The following is a 23,002-nucleotide window of genomic DNA, read 5'->3' on the forward strand; positions in this document are numbered from 1 at the left end:
TCGGGGCTTCCTAAACAAGCCCAAAGCCATGGCTTATGTTCTGCATATTTTAGGGTAACCTTACCCAGAGTCTACACTGAACCTGACATGGACACCTAATAAGAGTTCCCAGGAACCTTAGAGGCAGACTGTGGATCAGTGTACTATGGGGTCTAAACTTGGCCACTGAACAAGCCGCTTAGCTTATCAGAGTGAGAGGGTGGGCAGACACTGCTGCTGACTATCCTAAATCTCAAATCAAAGACTTTTCATGATACTTTTCTTAATTTCAGTCATGCCAAGAGGGACTACAAGTAATATTTGGGTGAAACAAGACAACTATTTTGTTTGTGGCCCATGATCCCATCTTTTCCCCACCCTCCTTGATGTGATTCACCAGGAAAGCATCAAAAGGACTTCCCCTCTCACCCACAGCAGTCTAAAGGGTCTGTGAGTGGGACTTACAAGGACCTTGCTCCTGTATAGATTGATGACACTAGGCAGACTGGATACATGGGTGTTCATCTGTCACTCAAAACTGGCTGGACTCTTGATGATAGTAGCAAGGCATTTTAGCTTTTATAAACCTGTTTTTATCATTGTCAAATCTTCAAACTATGTTAGATATTAGGATTTGCATTTAGAGCCAGAGAATGAACAGTATTCATAAGAGACTTTCCAACTTTATATGCTATAATGTTATGAATGTGACTATGATAAATTTTTTAAAAATTCTTCCTATAACACAGGCCTCAGAAAGAAACCACTTCTTTCCTTTCTGAATTTTGGTATTCACATTAGCTTTTGTACACCACATGGTCTATATCTCTGTCTCATTGCTAGTAGAACTATCAGTGACAACTCCCTGTTTGCCCTAAGCACCTACACGTTATTATGAATGTATTCATCACAGTAATAGAAAACAACTCCTTCCCTGCGGCTTTCATGTATTATGCAAATTGTGTTCTGTTTCATTTTTCTGATTTTTCAAATAAGTTCAGCCGTGTGCTATATACCACTAAAGTTGCTTAATAATGGATTAAGTCTAATTCTGTAAAGTCATTATTATTCAACATTCTTGGTCAAGTATTCCAAAGGCCCTGACGTATTGCAAAATATACCCTTAAAAGAGTTATTCTTTTTTCCACTTTCGTGTATAATTTTCCCACTAACCCGCACTTCACCTGTTTTTTTCTTACTTTTCCATTCATTCTCTCATCTTTGATTCATGTTCTATTTTGGGCCTTTCTGTTCCTTTTACAATATTCTTATCTTTTCTTTGTTTCTGATAGTTTCAGCTCCATTCCATTCATCAGCATTTTCGTATTCTTCCTCACTGACATCTGCTGCTACGGGTTTCTGTTTTTGTTCTCTGGATTCAATGCACTGCTTCCCTTCCATTTTCCTCCTTCTCTGTCCTCCGTGCCTGCGAGCTTCTTTGTCTTTTTGTGCTGTTGATCGGACTCTGGACAGGCTTTGAGAAGGCTGTAAGGAGTTGGCATTCTGTCCACAGCTAATGATGATCCAACAGCTCTTTAAGCAGCAGGCAACTTGCAATATTCAAGCAAGAAAGAAAAGCACAGAGAGCACACTCAGCCACATACTTTTCAGAAATGTCAGTGTTCTGCAAATGCAATGGGGGCTGGCTCTATTTAGTGTTCACATTGGCTTGCCTCATTCAACAAATAGTTCTTATGCTCAGCCTCTGGGAGTGAGTGCTGAAGACCTTTTCCCTTCTAATGGAGACTGGATTTTGTTTGTGCTGTGGTGTCTTGTTCCTGTTTGTTTGTACATGTCTATTTACCAAGAAAGTAATTTCACTTCTTTGTGCTTTGCTTTGCCCACCTGACTTGTAGGAGGTTTTCTGGTGCTCATTTCATCTCCCATAGTGGAGACAATGCTTTATGCCTACCTGGGTGGCACCACCATGGAAGGGGGTGTGCCAGATATGGGGGTCACAAACACAGCGTAGCAACATGGACTCATGGGGCATTTCCCAAACTGCATTACCCTATCAATCAGCATGTGTTTCTGAGCACGTTATAGTTCTCTGTTAGATTTTGAAGGTGATACAGACATTTATTAAGCATGTTCACTGCCCTCCTGGAGGCAGAAAGCTAGCTGCGGAGACAAGACTAATGCACACCAAAGAGATAAAGTCCCCAAGCAAAGCGCCATGTGTGATTAAGTGCTACAGTGAGGGAGACAGATTGGAAGAGCAGCTGGGATTGAGATAAAGGCAAAATCAGTGTTGACTGGGACAAATAGGGAGAGCTCCTCCTTTGATGTGGGCCAAGAACGTGGGTAGCATTAGATAGCAAGCCCAGGAGGTGCAGAGGGTTCTAGGCCACGATTATGATGCTTGTCACCCTACATGTTGGGCTGTCCCAGGTCTCTGTCCTTGGACCTTTTTTCTTCCCCACCCAAATTCTTTCCCATGGCTTTAATACTATCTAATAGGCCAATGATTCTCAAACTTATGACTCAAGCCCGGATCTCTCTGAGTTCCAGACTTGCACATCAATTGTTTACTTGATCTTTCCAATTGGTCATGACATAAGCATTTTCAACTTAACCTGACCAAAACAAAATTATTTTTTTCTTCTCCAAAACCCACTCCTCTTAAATTCTTTCTCATCTAATTAAATGACACCACAAGTTACCAGTTGCTTAGCTAAAAATCTAGGGGTCATTCTTGATTCCTTGCTTTTTTTTGAGATGGAGTCTCTGTCACCCAGGCTGGAGTGCAGTGGCACCATCTCAGCTCACTGCAACTTCCACCTCCCATGTTCAAGCCATTCTCCTGCCTCAGCCTCCCGAGTAGCTGGGATTACAGGCATGTGCCACCACACCTGGCTAATTTTTGTATTTTTAGTAGAGACAAGGTTTTGCCATATTGGCCAGGCTGCTCTCAAACTCCTGACCCCAAGTGGTCCACCCACCTTGGCCTCCCAAAGTGCTGGGATTACAGGCCTGAGTCACTGTGCCCAGCCCATTCTTGATTCTTCTTGTTCCCTTACAGTTAGGAAGTTCTGCTGTTCAACTCTAACATATTGCACACATCCTGCCAGTCCTTACTATGTCCATTGCTATAACTCTAACCCAAATGACCATTATCTCTCGTAAACTACTATGACGACCTCCCACTAGTCGGCCCAACTCCACTGTTGCCCCTCTATGGCCCGTTACCCACACAGTAGTCAGAACCATCTTTCTAAGGTGAAAATCAGGGCAGTTGCTCTCTGGGTGAAAGTTCTTCAGTGGCTTTTCATTCCAATAGAATAAAATCCAACTCCTTACCATGGCCCTGCATGATCTAACTCTTGCTTCCTTCTCTGACCTCATCTCTCCCCACACAGCTCCAGTCACACAGGCCTTCTTTCCCTCCTTCAAACATCCCACGTTCACTCTAGCCTTGGCCTTTGCACCAGCTGTTGCCTCTGCCTGAAAAGCATGTGACTCCCATCTCTTTGCTCTCTTCAGCTGGAATATCTCCTCTACAAAAAAAAAAAAAAAAAAATCTCTATCCAATGTCTATGTTTTATTTTCCTCTCAAGATTTATCTAAAATTGGCCAGCACACTGGCTTACACATATAATCCCAGCACTTTAGGAGGCCAAGGCGGATGGATCACCTGAGGTCAGGAGTTCAAGACCAGCCTGGGCAACATGGTGAAATACAAAAATTAGCCGGGTGTGGTGGTGTGCACCTGTAATCCCAGCTACTTAGGAGGCTGAGCCAGGAGAATCGCTTGAACCTAGGAGGCGGAGGTTGCAGTGAGCCGGGATCACACCACTGTATTCCACCCTGGGCAACAGAGCAAGACTCCACCTCAAAAAAAAAAAAAAGACTCATCTAAAATTACTCTAGATATTTACTTGTTTTTGAGTTTGCTCTCTGTCACTTCCCTGAGGATAAAATCCATGAGTACAAGTATTGTGTCCATTGCACTGTTTCTCCAGTGCTTAGAATAATGCTAATGAATACTCAATAAATGATTGTTTAATGAAACAAGCTGATGTGGAACGAGTCCTATAGGGATGGGGGAAAATACGGTCTGAATGGGAGTTTGCAAGCTCGTCAGGAGGACAAAACTCAGGGATGAGGTGGAGATCGCAGGACACATCTCATGCATAGACACTGCTCTCCTCATCTTCTCATCTAGGCAATTTGGGTTTTAGACTTTGGAGAAGCCCTCAGAGAGAAGAAATCAAATAACAATGTATATGCCAGTATTTCTGTGCATACTGAGGGCACGAGGCAGACTATCCCATCGGCAGGAGAAGGTTACTGCTAACAGCAGTGTGACAGGAAGATGGTTGGAGCCTAAAGCAGAAGCGCCTCCTGTGTGCCAGGTCTTTTCCCTAAGCACTTTGCATTCATTAGTTTATTTCATCCTTACAACAATTTCACTCTAAAATAGGTATTATTGTTCTCATTTTATAGATGAGAAAAATCAAGGTTCAGAAAGGAGGTTATGGAGTGATATTTTGGCAGCACGTAAATAACCAATTCCTTTCACCTCATGCAGTAGTTTGTAATCTGGCCACTCATTAGAAATCACCTAGGAGCTCCTGAATATCTCGATGCCCAGAAACCATTTCAGACCAATTTCATCAGACTCTCTGGTGGTAGGATATAGGTGTCAACAGTCTGCAAAGCTTCTCAGTAATTGCAGTGAGCAGCCAACCCTCACAATCACTGATCTAATGGGTTTTGTGACCACTGATGATTCTTGCTTGATCCATGCCTCCACTTTTTTAAAATTAGGGGTTGAAAATTAGTGATATGCTAACCCTGTAATTATTCCTGCCTGTATTTTAAAAAAAGAGCTTTCCCTCATCAGTTGGGTTACCTGACTGTTTTGAAATATAATTACAATTCTACTGAAAAGGCGGGACAAATTCTTAACTCTTTTCTCATATACTTCTTTTTTTTTTTGAGACGGAGTTTTGGTCTTATTGCGCAAGCTGAAGTGGAATGGCACGATCTCGGCTCACTGCAACCTCTGCCTCCCAGGTTCAAGGGATTCTCCTGCCTCAGCCTCCCAAGTAACTGGGATTACAGGTGCACACCACCATGCCTGGCTAATTTTTTGTATTTTTAGTAGAGCCAGGGTTTCACTATAGTGGCCAGGCTGGTCTCGAACTCCTGACCTCAGGTGATTCACCCACCTCAGCCTCCCAAAGTGCTGCGATAACAGGTGTGAGCCACTGCACCCAGCCTCTCATATACTTCTTATTCCATGTGGGAAACCCACATGGTTACACTACTCAGATGTCAAAGAGGCTAACAGGAGGGGAGCCCACCAGGATTCTGACTCTCAAAACCCTCATTCAAAAATTCTCTTGTGCATAATCTTTGATACCCTCACTTTGTGATTATCTGGGCTGATTTTCTGTTTGGTCTCCGTATTAGTTTCCTATGGCCACTGGAACAAATTAACACAAACTTGGAGGCTTAAAACAACAGAAGATCTCTCTTCTCACAGTTCTGGAAGCAGGAAGCCTGAAATCAGTTTCAGTGGATTGAAATCAAGGTGTCAGCAGGGCCATATGCTTCCTCCAAGTTCGAGCAGAGACTCTTCCAGCGTCTGGTGCTTGCTGGCATTCCTTGACTTGTGGTTGTGCCCATCCAGTCTCTGTCTCTGTGGTCACATTGCCTCTCCTGGGTGTGTCAAATCTCCTTCTGCCTCTGTCTTATAAAATACATGTGATTGCATTTAGGGTAAATCTGGGGTAATTTAGGATCATCTCCTCATCTCAAAATATTTAGCTCAATCGCATCTGCAGAGGGCCTTTTTTTTTTTTTTTTTTTTTTTTTTTCCTCTGTTAGGTAAGAGGTTCCAGAGATTAGGAGGTGGATCTCCTTCGGAAGCTATTTTTCATCCTACCATAGTGTGACGGTTAACTTTAAGCTGACACACTTCCCTGGGCCACAGGGGGCTCAGAGATTTGGTCAAACATTATTCTGGGTATTTCTGTGAGGGAGGTTTTGGATGAGATTAACGGTGGACTGGGTAAAGCAGATTGTCCTACATAATGTGGGTGGGGTTTATGCAATCAGCTGAAGGTCTGAGTAGAAGAAACAGCTGACCCTCTTCCTAAGGGCATTTTCCTGCCTGACGGCCTTCAAACTTCTTCCTGCCACCTACCAGCCTTCAGACTCCACCTGGGACATCAGATCCAAAGATTTTGAACTTGCCAGCCTCCATAATTGCAATAGCCAATTCCTTAAAATAAATCTCTTTCTCCGTATGTACACATCCTATTGGTTCTTTTCTCTGGAGAACCCTGACTAGTATAACAGTCTTAAGAGAAGACCAGCCTTATGAGGAATGAGTCAAGATGTGGTTTTTCTATTTTCACGCTTTCCCTCCTCCTAAATCCCGTCAATGTTACCTCTTCTCCTAAATCCTATCAGAGAAGAAAAATATATATGTATATAGGTTGAGTATCCCTTATCCAAAATGCATTTCAGTAGTGTTTCACATTTTGGATTTTTTTAGATTTTGGAATATTTGCATATACGTAATGAGATATCCTGGGGATGGAACTCACATCACAAAATTCACTCATGTTTCATATATACCTTATACACACAGACTGAAGGTAATTTTATACAAGATTTTATATAATGTTGTGCATGAAACAAAGTTTGTGTACATTGAAACATCAGAAAGAAAAGGTATCACTATCTCATGCCAGTGTTCAAAAGGTTTTAGATTTTGGGGCATTGTGAATTTCAGATTTTTAAATTAGGGAAGCTCAATCTGTGTGTGTATATGTGTGTGTGTGCGCGCGCATGCCCACACAACCTAGCAATCACCTATTAGAATAATATTAGAAATGCCCATCTCCCTGCACGTATTAACAACTCAGTCTCCTCTCCCTCTCCTTCTCTGTCATTTTGCTTCCTTTGTATTACAAAAATCTAAAAATTACCTTTGCTCTTGCTCTTCTCATTCTGTCTTCTTTTACTTTATATAATCTTCTATTCCTCAACTTTATGATAGTTAAACATTTTTCATTTTCTTTCAAGATTTGCTCCACAGTTAATCTCAGAATGTGTTTCCATAGCTTCCTGTGCTTCTTAATAAAGTTAGACAATGCTAGATTTCAACAGAAATAAAGGATGTAAATCTCTCAGATAATATCCCACTTCATTCCAGACCTGTGGTTTTGTTGTTGTTGTTGTTGTTGTTGCTGCTGTTTGCAGGACAGTTTCACCTTGTCTTTCTATAGCTTGGCAAGGCTCATCAGGTCTCAATTGGTTCCCCACTCTTTTCCCCTACTTGAGTTCTCAGATAGCACCATTTAACACCAATATTTCTTTCTGTGTTCATGGCAGGTGGCAATTCATTTGTAAGTGTTCACTTGGCCTTGAATGTCTTTCACAGTATTCTGTCACTATCCGAGGGAAGGAAAGTGCAGTGCAGAGGCACCAACCAGCAAGCCAAAAAACAATTACATCCTTATGCTGGGCATCCTTTCCAAGAAACTTCACACCGGGTTTTTTTCTTTTTCTTTTTTTTTTTTTTACTCCGTTGCTTTCCAATTTCTCAGGGAGGTACATAAGTGTCCTCACATTTTACAGGGAAACAAGATGGTACTTGATATTAAATTATGACAATCAAGGCACTGCATTACAGGAACATGACTTTTTTAGTTCTGTTTATTTGTAATAGCTAAAATACTTCCTACTATGTCAAATAAAGTGTATTTTCTATTAACTCGCATATACTTCTCATCAAGCCGACACTCCTACCGTGCGACTCTCTGTTGCTAGACCTCAATTATTTGGAAAAGTTTAAGAATTGGGTGTGTGGATAATTTAATTTTCCAGTAACTCAAAAGAAAATCATTTTTATTCTCAATCTTTATTACTAAATAGCCTTTCTCAGCCAGGCACAGTGGCTCACACCTGTAATCCCAGCACTTTGGGAGGCCAAGGCAGACAGATCACCTGAAGTCAGGAGTTCAAGACCAGCCTGGCCAACATGGTGAAACCACATCTCTACTAAAAATACAAAAATGAGTTGGGTGTGATGGCGGGCACCTATAGTCCCAGCTACTTGGGAGACTGAGGCAGGAGGATTTCTTGAACCCGGGAGGCGGAGGTTGCAGTGAGCCGAGATCACGCCACTGCACTCCAGCCTAGGTGACATAGTGAGACTCTGTCTCAGATAAATAAATAAATAAATAAATAACCTTTCTAAAATGTCAGTCCATTCCTCAGTCTCAGTAAGCATGGAATAATAGACTTAATTGACTCTAGTTCTAGATGACTGGGGACATTGCAATATGGTAGGATAAATATTCTAAAACAAAAAAAATATATAACCAGGGCAAAGGTTCTTCCTCTGGGGCTCAGATAGAGCTCCACGGTTTATGAACTGTCAGAAGTTTTATACAAAATATTCTATATTTTTCTGTGGGAAAATTGATAATTGTCATGAAATTTTCAAAGGAGTTGAGATGAAAATAGACTACCTTTTTAGAATATGCAATGTATGTAGAACATGATACTAATTATAAAAGTTTTTTTAACCATAAAAAAAAAAAAAACACCTACATAGTCTTGTTCACGGCTCTAGATAAATATAGTAAAGTATAAATCCTGCTTGGAGTTGATAAACACCACATTCTGAATAGGGCTGACCTCTGTGCCTTAGTCTGCTCAGGCTGCCATAAGAAAATACTACAGACTGGTTTAAGCAGCACAGATTTATTTCCTTATAGTTCTGGAGGCTGGAAAGTTCAAGATCAAGGTTTCTGCTGATACAGTTTCTGGTGAGGACTCACTCCCTGGCTTGCAGATGGTCACCTTCTCACTGTATTCTAACATGGCAAAGAGAGCTCTGGTGTTTCTTCCTCTCCTTATAGGGCAACCAGCCCTATCAGTTTAGGGACCCATTCTTACGACCTCATTTAACCTGAATTGCCTCCTTAGAGGCCTCATCTCCAAATACAGCTACATTGGTGGTTAGGCTTCCACCTATGAATTTTCCAGGGGAAACACTATTCAGACCATAGCACTCTGAGAAAGGGAAATGAAAAAGGAATGGGATTGGAAGATACATGGAGACCCTTGAAACTATATACAATGTTTTTCCTTTAAAAAAATAAATAAATAAATAGTTGAAGCCAGTGTGGCATATGAGTCCCTAAAGCCTCCAGCCTTCTGGAGTCAATCTTCCCTTTAATAGCTTGTTTCAGCAGCCTGACCCCTCATCATTCCATATGCTGTGAGATGACCAGTGTCCTCCCCAGGAGGCAAACCTATGTTGTCATTGGCTCCTTTCACCTCAGTGAGCTGTTCCTACCAAATTCTGAATCTGCAAGTCAAACACTAAGTGCACCTCCACAAGACAGCTGCACTGCTGCGATGTCCAGCAAACAAATGGAGCGCCAGACACCTTTGTTCTTAAATGTTTCCAGATCACCTCTGGAATCTTGTTTACATCTTATCCTGCTACTTGCCCTCAGACGCCTCACCCCTTCCCTGAGGAGGTCTCTAAGCAAACTTTAAACTCCCCTCTCTTTCTTGAGCAGAGCAGCTTAGATCTCTTTTGGTTCTGCTCTTCCTTTTAGGCCCATGACCTGTAGGCATTAGCTCCCATTGCCAAACAGGTCCATCTATGCATTTTGCAGAAAGAAAAAAATATTTACCCAAATTAAGAGAAGTTCGCAATATTATATTGGAGGGTCAGGGTAGGCCTCACTGAAAATGTGAGATTTCAGCAAAGACCTTAAGGACATGGAGCAGCTGGCTAAGTCGTTTTCTGGAGATAGAACATTTACCGGGGGAAGAGCAGAAGTCCTCTGGCAGGTGGGGAGCTGGTGTGGGCAAGGAGACAGAGTAGAGAAGGAGATGGGAAAGGCAAAGAGGGTATGATGCGGTCACAATATGCTTCCAGCATATTGTGTGGACTAATGGGAACCATTCTGAGGTTTTGAGCCAGAGAAGTGACATGATCTGACTTTGGTTCAAAGGACTCTGCCTGAGCAGCTTGAGGGGGCATCCTTGTGTAGGGTCAGCCTGGCACGGGATGTGAGAGCCCAAGCAGGGAAAGGACGTCATCCTAGGCAGTAACAACCTGGTGAAGAGAGGCAGAACTCTGAGCAAGAGAAATGATGTCTGTGTAGGGGAGGGGCTGCAACGAAAAAGAACCAGCATGCCTTGGAGAAATGCCTGATTCCAAGGCTCAGACAGGGAAAGAATAGCATAGGCCTGGAACATCTCACTGTGCCAGAAGCCAGAAAGTGTTCAAAGAATGATGGGGACAGGGCAAAAGGACACAGATGCCAGCTTTAAAGGGTTTCCTCTAGCCAAATTAGGATCCATTCAAACATCAAAATAATGATAGCAATGAGTAAAGTAGGAATAAAATAATAAAATGAATAACATCAGATAACATTAAATGAAAAGTGGAATAAAATAAACCTTGAGTCCATACAAATTTAAATAAATACAAGAATAAATTGAAGTATGATGAGGAATGAAATAGTTACATAGTTTCCAAGTAACTTCATGCAAAATATTCATTCATTACAAAGAAGAAAATGGTAACTTTAGAGTGGAGAAAATAGGCGGAAACCAGTACATCAAATTGAACCTCATCAGGAATAGAACAAATTAAAGTTTTGTGCCCCCTTATAGAACAAGAAAAACATGGCTAACCATGTAATGTTTCTGCCACTGTAGCATAATCTGGATCTATTTATGAGGAAACCTGAGACAGACCCATATTGGGAAACGTTTTACAAAATAACTGGTCTGTGATATTCAAAAGCATCAAGGTCTTAAGAGTCAAGGAAAGATTGGTCTAAAAAGACATGAAAACTAAGTGCAACCCGGGATGTAGAACTGATCCTTTTGTTACAAAAGGCATTATTGGAACAAAATCGGTGAAACTTGGATGTGGTTTGAGGATTAAGTAATGGAGATTCGTCATTGTTACTTTCCTGATTTCAATGTTGCATGGTGGTTACACAGGACAGTGTCCTTGTTTGTAGGATTCAGGAGGAGAGGAGTGATGAGAATCAGATCAGCAATTTATGCTCAAACGGTTCCATAAGCTATTTGTATTGAACTTGCAAGTTTTTCTGTAACTTTGTATTTATTTCAAAGTAAAATGATAATAAAACTCAAAGCTGCAGTATTGAGACTAGCAACAGGGGTAGAGGGGGACTATTTAAGAGGCGATGACAGCCTCCCAAAGGTGAGAGATGAGGGTGGTTTAAAACAGACGGTAGCTCTGGCAGGGGCAGGAAGGGGATCCGATTATGGATATACAGCATACCAAAGATGCTGCATAATTTTTTTGATGGGTTCCATGAGAGAAAACAAGAAAGAAAGAGAGAGAGAGAGAGAGAGAGAGAGAGAGAGAGAGAAAGGAAGGAAGGAAGGAAGGAAGGAAAGGGAAGGAAAGAAGGGAGGGAGGGAGGGAAGAAGGAAAGAAGAAGGAAGGAAGGAAGGAAGGAAGGAAGGAAGAAGGAAGAAAGAAAGGCATTCAAGGATTCCAGTGTTTGGGGCCTGAGCAACTGGAAAGATGGAGTTAACATCAATGACACAGGAAAGGTTATAGTTCCACTCTCTGCCTCCTTCCATTCCTCTACACTTGCTTGCTTTCTGTGTCTTGACTGAAAACCACAGAGTGCCTTGACCATTCTGTGACCCAGCCAGCTGCGGGTTTTTCCCAGCAGATCTGAGCCCACTCCAAGGCATTAAACATTCCCAGGTGCTGATAAAGGTATCTAGGCTGTTGCCCGAAACACTGAAAGAAACTGGCCCCAGCTGAGTCAAATTCCTTAAACCCTCATATAAACCCCATGCTCTGAGCCCCTGGCAGCAGGCATACCTGCGTAGAATACCCCTTTCCCCTCACTCTCCACACCAAGGATTGCTGCAGCACTCTGTATAAGTTTCCCCAGTAAATGCCTTGAACTGGTCACCTGGCTTTCAGTGCTTCTTTCTTTAGAAACCTAACCAGCTCTGTCTCCAGACAGTTTGAGAGACTCCCTTGTGGGAATTGCCTTGCCCTTACTTCTGGAATGATTCTAGCAACAGATTTGGCAGTATGAAACAGTACGGCGGGTTGAAAGCAGGGGATGGATGGGAAGATTAAGAGTTCAGCTTTCAATCTATTGAGTTCAATAGGTCTATTGGACATCCAAGTAGATATATCAAGTAGGCCTTTGGATATATGAGTACAGACTTCAGAAGAAAGGGGTTTGGGATGAGACATAAATTTGAGAATAGTCACTACGTGTAAGTTGGAAAACTAGATGAAACCATCAAGTGTATAACTATACATAGAAGAGAGAAGACCATATCCAAGGATATATATATATATATATATATAACTCCAAACATTTATTACTTTAAAAGATATATATCAGCTGGGCACAGTGGCTCATGCCTGTAATCCCAGCCCTTTTGGAAGCCAAGGCAGGCAGACCACTTGAGGTCAGGAGTTTGAGACCAGCCTGGCCAACATGGTAAAACCCCATCTCTACCAAAAATATAAAAACTTAGCTGGTGTGGTGGTCCATGCCTGTAATCCTAGCTACTCAGGAGGCTGAGGCAGGAGAATCACTTGAACCCAGGAGGCAAAGATTGCAGGGAACCAAGATCGTGCCACTGCACTCCAGCCTGGGTAACAGAGTGAGACTCCATCTCAAAAAAAGAAAAAGAAAAATAAATATATCAGCTTTATTCGTAATTGCCAAAACTTGGAAGCAACCAAGATGTCCTTCATTGGATAATTGGATAAATCAACTATAGTGCATCCATGCAATGAAATACCATTTGGCACTGAAAAGAACTAAGCTATCATATCATGAAAAGACATGGAAGAGACTTAAATGCATGTTGCTGAGAGAAGGAAGGCAATCTGAAAAAGCTATATACTATGTGATTCCAACTATATGACTTTCTGGAAGAGGCAAAACTATGGAGACAGTAAAAAGATCAGTGCTTGCCAGAGGTTAATGGAGAGAGACAGATGAACAGGTGGAGCATAGAGGACTTTTAGGGGACTGAAATACTCTGTATGGCACTGTAACAGTGGATACATGTCATTATACATTTGTCCAACCCATAGGATGCACACTACCAAGAGAAACCCTGGTTATAACTATGGTGGCTGGGTGATGATAATGTGTCAATGTAGGTTCATCAGTTGTAACAAAGGTAGCTCTGGTGGGGGATGTTGATACTGAGGCTATGCATGTGTGAAGCATGAAGTATATGGGAACTCTCTGTATTTCTATTTTCAATGTTGCTGGGAACCTAAAATTACGCTTAAAAAATAGACTTTTTAAAAAGAGAAATTTATAATAATCTAAAAAGTTTGTCTCTTTGATATGCCACATCAAAATTTTTGTTCTATTAGGCTGATCTTATACAAAATTAAAAATATATATACTTGTCTCCTAAAGATACCTACAGAAAAAGAGAGGAAGATTATTTATGCTGAATATAGCTTTTGCTTTAAAATTAAATTCATCTTTTTAAAATGCCATTTGTTTATAATAAAATAACCAGTGACTTGTATTGGCCTGAACAGTTCTGGATTTTGCCTTCTTGTGTCAGTGGCTCTCTGTCTTAGATTCTATACCAGATCATTGTCTTAAGGGCCCTGCCAAAGGCTACCTAACTCTAAGACACAAATGTCAGTCTCATCTCATGAGTGGGAATCTGAAGTCAAAAACAGAGAAGGAAGGGAATAATTTTGCAGATTTTCATGTAGTAGACATAGTAGGTTATAGTAGACAAGTAATCAATATTTCTTAAGAGAATATAAACATATAATTGATACTGATTGATGATTGAAAGAGATGAATTGATGATTGAATGTGTTTATTAATTTGCAAATTGATTGGAATGCTCAGCTTATACTCAGGACTTTTTTTCTTATTAAATGTTAGACTTGGAGGTTGTACCCCTCTGGGCTTATTTAATTTCCTACATAAAAGAACATTTTGCCTTGAATATTTATCAAAAATCTAAAATATCTTAAACATCCTTAAACCAATTCTGCTTTTCCATTTCCCCTTTAGTGTCAATAATGTCATCCTTTTGTTCTCATGGCATAATATGCATGGAGCTGCTCTATGTGCCCTGACAGTGTAGCAACTCCACTCCATGTTAAGCTCAAGAGACACTTGAGCCACAAAGGACAAAGTTGTGTCCTCAGCCAACAGAGCCCTTGCTCCCTGAACAGTACAATCTATGGCATAATTCACCAGGAAGTCCCAAGCCGTTAGTAAAAATGCAGAACTTAGAGAAAGGGAGTGTTTGCTTTCACAAAGAAATCTTGATGATTTTCCTGACTTCAGCCTGTCCTCTGGCCCTTTACTTTCTCAGCACCTTCACTCTGGCCAGAGTTTGCCCCCATCTGCCTGCCTGCCTCCTGCTTCTTTCAGCTGCCACAATTCCATACTGTACTTTGCCCACTGGGACTTTCCACACTGGTAAGGAAGCAAAGGAGAACCCAAAGCAAAATGCGCTGAACAGACCAAACACACATTTCATATGGATAGGAGGTATAATCCAATCTATAAAACTCTTAGAAGAAAACAGGGGGAAAAGCTTCATGACATTAAATTTAGCAATGATTTCTTGGACATGACACCAAAAGTAAAGACCAAAAAAAAAAAAAAAAAAAGAAAGAAAAATAGACAACTGGACTTCATCAAAATTAAAAACTTTGGGCTGAGCATGGTGGCTTATGCCTGTAATCCCAACACTTTGGGAGGCCAAGGCACACAGATCACTTGAGGCCAGGAACTTGGTACCAGCCTGGGCAATATGGTAAAACCCTGTCACCACTAAAAATACAAAAATTAGCCAGGTATGGTGGTGCATGCCTGTGGTTCCAGCTACTCGGGAGACCGAGGCAGGAGAATTGCCTTAACCTGGGAGGTGGAGGTTGCAGTGAGCCGACATTGCACCATTGCTTTCCAACCTGGGAGACAAGAGTGAAAAACTCAATCTCAAATAAATAAATAAATAAATAAAAACTTCTGTGCATCAAAGGACACTATCAGCAAAGTGAAAAGACAACACACAGAATGGGAGAAAATCATACATTATAGGGGATTAATATCCAGGATACATTTAAAATCCTACAACTCAAGAAAAACAACAACAAAAAAATCTGATTAAAAAATGAGTCAAGGATGTGAACAGACATTTATTGAAGGATATACAAATGACCAAATAAGCACATGAAGAGATGCTCAACATCACTACGCAGTCGGGAAATGCAAATCAAACTACAATGAGATACCACTTCATACCTTTAGGTTGGCTAGTATAAAAACAAAACAAAACAAAAATTAACCAGTGTCGGCAAGGATGTGGAGAAATTGCTATATGTCGCTGGTAGGAATGTAAAATGGGACAGCCATTGTGGAAAATGGAATAGAAGTTCCCCCAAAAATTAAATATAAAATTACATAATCCAGCAATTCCATTTCTTGGGTATATACCCAAAGGAAAGAGATATTTGTCCACCAATGTTCATAGCAGCATTAGTCACAGTAACTAAAAGACGGAAACAAAACAAGTGTCCATCAATAAGTGAATGGATAAACAAAATGTACTATATACATTTAATGGAATATTATGCAGCCTTTTGGAACAAAATTCTGCAACATGCTACAACATGGGTGAACCTTAAAGGGATTATGCTTAAGTGAAAGAAGCCAGTCACAAAAGGACAAATATTGTATAATTCTACTTATTTGAGGTACCTAGAGTAGTCAAATTCCTAGAGACAGAAAGTAGAATAGTGGCATCCTTGGGCTGGATGAGGGGTGGAATGAGGAGTTAGTGTTTAACGGGTGCAGGGTTTCAGCTGGGGAAGATGAAAAGATTTTGGAGATGGATGGTGGTAACAGTTGCACAGTAATGTGAATGTAGTTAATGCCACAAAACTATACTTAAAAGTGGTTAAACTAATACATTTTGTTATATATATTTGCCACAACATAAAATAAAATCTGGCTAGGCGCAGTGGCTCATGCCTGTAATCCCAGTACTTTGGAAGGCCGAGGCAGGATGCATCACTTGAGGTCAGGAGTTTGAGACCATCCTGGACAACATAGTGAAACCCCGTCTCTATTAAAAATACAAAAATTGGCCAGGCGTGGTGGCACATGCCTATAATCCCAGCTACTTAGGAGAATGAGGAGGGGGAGATGCTTGAACCCAGGAGGCGGAGGTTGCAGTGAGTCAAGATCGTGCACTGCACTACAGCCTGGGTGACAGAGCAAGACTCAGTATCAAAAAGAAAAAGAAAAAGAAAAGAAAAAATATAATCTAACTTGACATAATGCAAGACATACCAGTCATGAATTTTATTAACTCCAAAACATAAAATAAAATAGAAAAAACAAAGTTATTAAAAAATAGAAGAAAGAGAAGTCCTAGCCAATGTGATAAAGCAAGAACATAAGATCAAATGCATAAGTATTGGAAAGCAAGAAGCAAAACTATTGTTATTTATAGACAGTATGATTATAAAAATCCTATTGAATCTACCCAAACAAACACTAGATTTAAAAAGTGAAATTACACCTCTTGGAGCATATAAAAAGTCTAACTTTTGTCTTATTTGCCACCAGCAAACAACCGGAAAATAAAGCTTTTTAAAAATACCATTAAAAAGTATCAAATCCCTAGAAAGGCATCCAGTAAAAAATATGTAAGATTTTAGGGCCGCCATGGACAATGAGGAAGAGACGTACCGGCTCTGGAAAATCCGTAAGACCATCATGCAGCTGTGCCACGACCGTGGCTACCTAGTGACCTAGGACGAGCGTGACCTCACACTGAAGGAGTTCAAAGCCCAGTTTGGGGACAAGCCAACTGAGGGGCAGCAGTGGCGCAAGGACCTTACCGCGCTGGTGGCCCACAACGATGACCTCACCGACCAGATGTTTGTGTTCTTTCCAGAGGAGCCCAAGGTGGGCATCAAGACAGTCAACGTGTCCTGCCGGCGCCTGCAGCAGGAGAGCCTCACACGGGCCCTCATAGTGGCGCAGCAGGGCCTGAGGCCCTCCGCCAAGCAGTCCCTGGTCGACATGGCTCCCAAGTACATCCTAGAGCAGTTTGTGCAGCAGAAGTTGCTCATCAATATCACAGAATACGAGCTAGTAGTCTCTGAGTACGTCATCATGACCAAGGAGTGGGTGACAGAGCTGTTGGCCCGATATAAGCTCCGAGAGAACCAGCTGCCCAGGATCCAGGCGGGGGACGCCGCGGAGCGCTATTTTGGGATAAAGGATGGGCAGGTGGTGAAGATTGCCTAACGCAGCTAGATGGTGGGCAGGTACCTCACCTACGGGTTGGTGCAGTAACCACCTCCCTGACAGCTCCTAGAGGCAGACACACGGACAGTGACCCCCGTCGCCAGCAGAACGGACGCCCTGCCCTGCTGGAGTCTGGCGCCCCAGCTCTCTCCCGGTTGCTGCTGCGCTGGACTCCCCAAGGCAGGTGGCCTCCACTCCAGTGCTCCCGTCCTGGGGTGAGGCTTCCCATGGCCCGGCCCGCCCCATTCACCTGTGCATTTTTGCGAGATGCGGCCTCAGGAGGGACGAGACCCCCACAGGGAGGCGACCTGGGGGCAGCTGGTACCCTGGGTCCTCGCCCAGACCGGGCTGGGTCCACTCTGTTGGGGGTTTGGGGTCCGTATCTCCCACCAGCCACTGCTTCCTCCTGGGCTGTCAGCCTCCCACCCCTCGTCTTTCCTCTCTTGGTGGCCCTAATGCATGGTGGCCCCACACAGCTTTGGCTCCATACTCCATTCACAACCGTGCACGTTCTCAAGACACCACGGTGCGAGATTCCAACTCAGCGGAGTTTTCGGTTGTTGTAGGAGGTTGGGTGTTTTCAAACATTAAAGACATTTTGAGTAAACAAATTTGCCTGATATAAACTCCAAAAATATATCTATATGTAAGATTTTATCCAGACACAGTGGTGCATATCTCAAATCCCAACCTCCTAGAGGACCGCTTGAGCACAGGAATTTGAGGTCAGCTGAGACAACACAGTGAGTCTCTGTCTCTCTCTCTTTCTCCCCTTCCCTCTCCTCCCTCGCTATCTCTCCTGCTCTTTCTCTAACTGATTTCCAACTGAAAGCTGCAAAACATTGCTAAAGGAAATTAATGAAGAACAAATAAATGTGTATGGACAATTCTTTGAAAGCTGAATGTTAAGATGTCCATTATTTCAAAATTGATATATAAATTCAATACAATCCCTATTAAAATTACTGTCAATTTTTTGTAAAAATTGACAAGATGAGTCTAAAATTTATATAGAAATGCAAAGGAACTAGAAACAACTTTGAGAAATTACTTCTTAATTTTAAGATTTACCAAAAAGCTACAATAGGCAGGGTACTGTGGCTCATGCCTACAATCCCAGTACTTTGGGAGGCCCAGGCAGGTGGATTACTTGGGTCAAGAGTTCGAGACCAGTCAGGCCAAAACATGGTAAAAATCCATCTCTACTAAAAATACAAAAAAATTAGCTGGATATGGTGGCATACACCTGTAAAACCAGCTACTCGGGAGGCTGAGGCAGGAGAATTGCTTGAACCCAGGAAGTGGAGGTTGCAGTGAGCCGAGATCACGCCACTGCACTCCAGCCTGGACGATACAGTGAAATTCCATCTAAAAAAAAAAGCTACAATAATTGAGAGTTTGTTATAGGCATAAGCATAGGTAAATAAATCAGTAGAACAGAAAAGAGAGTTCAATAATAGATATGCTGAATTGATTTTTGAACTAGGCATCAAGTAAATTCAATGGGTCATTTGGGGTTTTTTTTCAATGGGTCATTTTTTTTGTAAACAAATGCTTCTGGAACAGTAGAATATTTGTACAGGAAAAAAAAAATGAACCTTGATCTCATTTCACTCAATATACAAAAATTAATTTAAGATGGATCATAAACCTAACCATAAAAACCAGGACTATAAAGTTTCCAGAAGAAAACATATAAAAATATCTTTGTGACCTTAGGAGTCCACCAACATTTCTTGAATAGGACACAAAATGCATTAATAAAACATTAACAGACTGGATTTCATCAAAATTTTAAATTTTCACTCTTTAGAAAACATCATTTACAATATAAACAGGCAAATCACATATAGGAAAAAAATATATTCACCATATATGTATGACAAAGAATATATTTGTATTGAGAACATAAAAATATCTCCTAAAAATCTATGATAGAAAGACAACCAATTTTAGAAATGGGCAAAAGATTTAAACAGTCACTTCATGAAAGAAGATACATAAATAGTCAATACGCTCACAAAAAGTTGTTGAATGACATCAGGGAAATGCTAATTAAAACTACGATGAGACAGTATTTCATTCACACTAAAATGGCTTAATCAAAGGCTGACTAAACCAAATACTGACGAGGATGAGGAGAAACTAGAACTCACATACACTGTTGGTGAGCGTATAACATGGTACAACCTCATTGGAAAACTCTCTGGCAGTTATGTATAAAGGTAAACATATATTTACATATGAACCAGTAATTCCACTCCTACATATTTAGCAAAGAGAAGTGAAACATATGTTCACAAAAAAAGAAAAACTTATGTAAGAATACTTATGAAAACTGGCCAGGCACAGTGGCTCATGCCTGTGATCCCAACATTTTGGGAGGTCAAGGCAGGCAGATCACTTCAGGTCAGAAGTTTTAGACCAGCCTGGCCAACATGGTGAAACCCATCTCAAATAAAAATACAAAAACCAGCCAGGCATGGTGGTGCTTACCTATAGTCCTAGCTACCTGGGAGGCTGAGGCAGGAGAATCGCTTGAACCTGGGAGGCAGGGTTGCTGTGAGCCAAGATCACACAGTGTGCTGCAGCCTGGCTGACAGAGTGAGACTCTGTCTCAAAAAAAAAAAAAAAGAAAAAAGAAAAATAAGGAATACTTATGAAAACTTTATTTATGATAGGCAAATACTAGAAATAATCTCAAACATCAATCAATGGGAAAATGTATAAACAAATTGTGGTATATTTACACAATGGAATATTACTCAGAAATGAAAAGGAACAACTGCTGATACACACAACATGTGTGAATCTTGCAGATACCATGCTGACTGAAAAAGAAAAACAGACACAACAAATATACACTGTGTGGTTCCATTTAAATGAAATCCAAAGACAGGGAAAATTAATTAATGGGGATGGAAATCAAAAAGTGGTTGCCCCTGGAAAGAGGAGGAATTGATTGCAAAGGGGTATGGGAGAATTTGTTTATTTTATTTTATTTTATTTTATTTTATTTTGACAGGGTCTGGCTCTGTTGCCTAGCACAGGTTGGAGTGCAGTGGCACAATCACAGCTCACTGTAGCCTCAATCTGGAGTATGAAAGAATTTTCTAAGGTCGTGTTAATGTTCTGTATCTTATTTTGGGGGTGATAAATTGAGTCAATCCAATTGTCAAAACTCAATAAACCAAACATTTGATAAAGGATTAATATCCAAAATATATAAAGAACTCAATTCAACAGCAAGAAAACAAATAATCTGATTTAAAAATGGGCATCAAGTTCAATAGAACTGAAAGGGGAAAAAAAAAAAACCACAATAAACTGAATAGACATTTCTCAAAAGAAGACATGCAAATGGCCAAAAGGCATATAAGAAAATGCTCAGCATCACTAATCATTAGGGAAATATAGATTAAACCCACATTGGGGCCAGTTGTAGTGTATTGGGGGAACCACCCCCAATATTTCAATGTAGGTTCTTTTCTATTTTCCCTAAGTGTCGGCTGGTCTGAGAAATAAAGGAAAAGAACACAAAAGAGAGAAATTTTAAAGCTGGGTGTCTGGGGGACACATCACATGTCGGCAGGTTCCGTGATGCCCCGTGAGCCATAAAACCAGCAAGTTTTTATTGGTGATTTTCAAAGGGGAGGGAGTGTACGAATAGGGTGTGGGTCACAGAGATCACATGCTTCACAAGGTAATAAAATATCACAAGGCAAATGGGGGCAGAGGAGATCACAGGACTGGGGTGAAATTAAAATTGCTAATGAAGTTTTGGGCACACATGGTCATTGATAACATCTTATCAGGAGACAGGGTTTGAGAGCAGACAACTGGTCTGACTAAAATTTACTAAGAGGAAATTTCCTCCTCCTAATAGGCCTGGGAGTGCTACAGGAGATAGGGGCTTATTTCAGCCCTTATCTGCAACAGACATTCCTAGAGCGGCCATTTTAGAGACCTCCCCCTAGGAACGCATTCTCTTTCTCAGGGCTGTTCCTTGCTGAGAAAAAGAATGCAGCAATGTTTTTCCTCTTTGCTTTTGTAAGAGAAGAAATATGGCACTGTTCTGCCCAGCTCTCATGCAGTCAGACCTGATGGTTATCTCCCTTGTTCCCTGAACACTGCTGTTATCCTGTTCTTTTTTCAAGGTGCCCAGGTTTCATATTTTTTAAACACACATGCTTTACGAACAATTTGTGCAGTTAATGCAATCATCACAGGGTCCTGAGGTGACATACATCCTCATCTTACAAAGATGATGGGATTAAGAGATTAAAGTAAAGACAGGCATAGAAAATCACAATAGTATTGATTGGGGAAGTGATAAATGTCCATGAAATCTTCACAATTTATGTTCAGAGATTGCAGTAAAGACAGGCGTTAGAAATTATAAAAGTATTAACTTGGGGAACTAATAAATGTCCATGAAATCTTCACAATTTATATTCTTCTACCATGGCTTCAGCCAGTCCCTCCGTTCGAGGTCCCTGACTTCCCGCAACAGTGGTGTCTCATGCCCATAATCCCAGCACTTTGTGAGGCCAAGGCAGGAGGATTGTTTGAGCCCAAGAGTTCAAGACCAGCCTGGGCAACATGGCAAAACCCCATCTCTACCAAAATATACAGAAGATTAGCTGGGCATGGTGGTATACACCTAGTCCTAGCTACTTGGGAAGCTCAGGTGGGAGGATCACCTGAACCCAGTAAGTCAAGGCTACAGTGAACCATGATTGTACCATTGCACTCCAACCTTGGCAACAAAGCAAGATGCTATCTCGAAAAAAGTAAAATAAAATAAAAATACTTTGAAACTATATTACATCAGTGTGATATGGATGTAGAAATATGTAAATAAATAAAAGAATTTAAAAATCCAGAAACAGGCCCATACTAAATAAGAATTTAGTTTACTCAGTAAAGGTGACATTTATAATCAGTTAGGAAAAAAGGTACTTATTTAACAAATAGTATTAGCATAAATATCTACTTGAAAAAATAAAACCAGACCTTTACTTCACATTATATACAAAAAATAACAGCAAATGTGCTAAAGAGCTAAAAGTGAAAAACAAATTTAAAAATCAGAATAAAATACAAAAAAAGTATAATCTTAATGTAAAGCCCATTTTAAATTATGAAATGCCGGAATTCAAAATTGAAGATTGATTGATTTAATTAAATAAAAATAAAAACTTGATGATTAAATATACTATAAATTTAAAAGACAATACTGGTACAAAATATTAAAACAAAACAAATAATTAATATTCAATCTATATACAAATCAAAGGTTATAAAAAGGTAACTGACAGGAGACGTATAACTGGACAAAAAAGCCTATCAAAAGTTGTCTGACTTCACTGATAATCAAGGGGGAAAAAGTGTCTTGATATTATATTTCTCCCACCAGGTTAATAAGAGTTTAAAAGATTTATAATACATAAAATAAGCAAAGAAGCAGGAAAATAAGCACTCTAAATTAATAAATGGGTAAACTCTTTGTGAAAGGGAATTTGATAGTACTTAAAATTTCAAATCCATATACCTCTGGCCCAGGTATGCCATTTCTAGGAATCTGTTTTATAGAAATTTTGTCTACATGCACAAATAAATATGTATTAGAATCTTCATTATAGTATCAGCTAAAGCCTTTAAAAATAGAACAATATAATAGGGGAATTAATAAGCAA

At 40.6% G+C, this 23,002-nt stretch overlaps 1 long non-coding RNA gene and 1 pseudogene across 1 annotated transcript in view; one reads left to right on the top strand and one right to left on the bottom strand.

Annotated features, from left to right (window-relative positions):
- Positions 1–23,002, bottom strand: part of LOC117080519 — a 139,325-nt gene that overhangs the window by 83,606 nt on the left and 32,717 nt on the right. The window lies entirely within an intron of this gene.
- Positions 16,716–17,351, top strand: LOC117080518 (annotated as a pseudogene).

The sequence above is a fragment of the Trachypithecus francoisi genome, unplaced genomic scaffold, assembly GCF_009764315.1.
Source record: "Trachypithecus francoisi isolate TF-2019V2 unplaced genomic scaffold, Tfra_2.0 Lachesis_group8, whole genome shotgun sequence".
NCBI lineage: Eukaryota > Metazoa > Chordata > Mammalia > Primates > Cercopithecidae > Trachypithecus > Trachypithecus francoisi.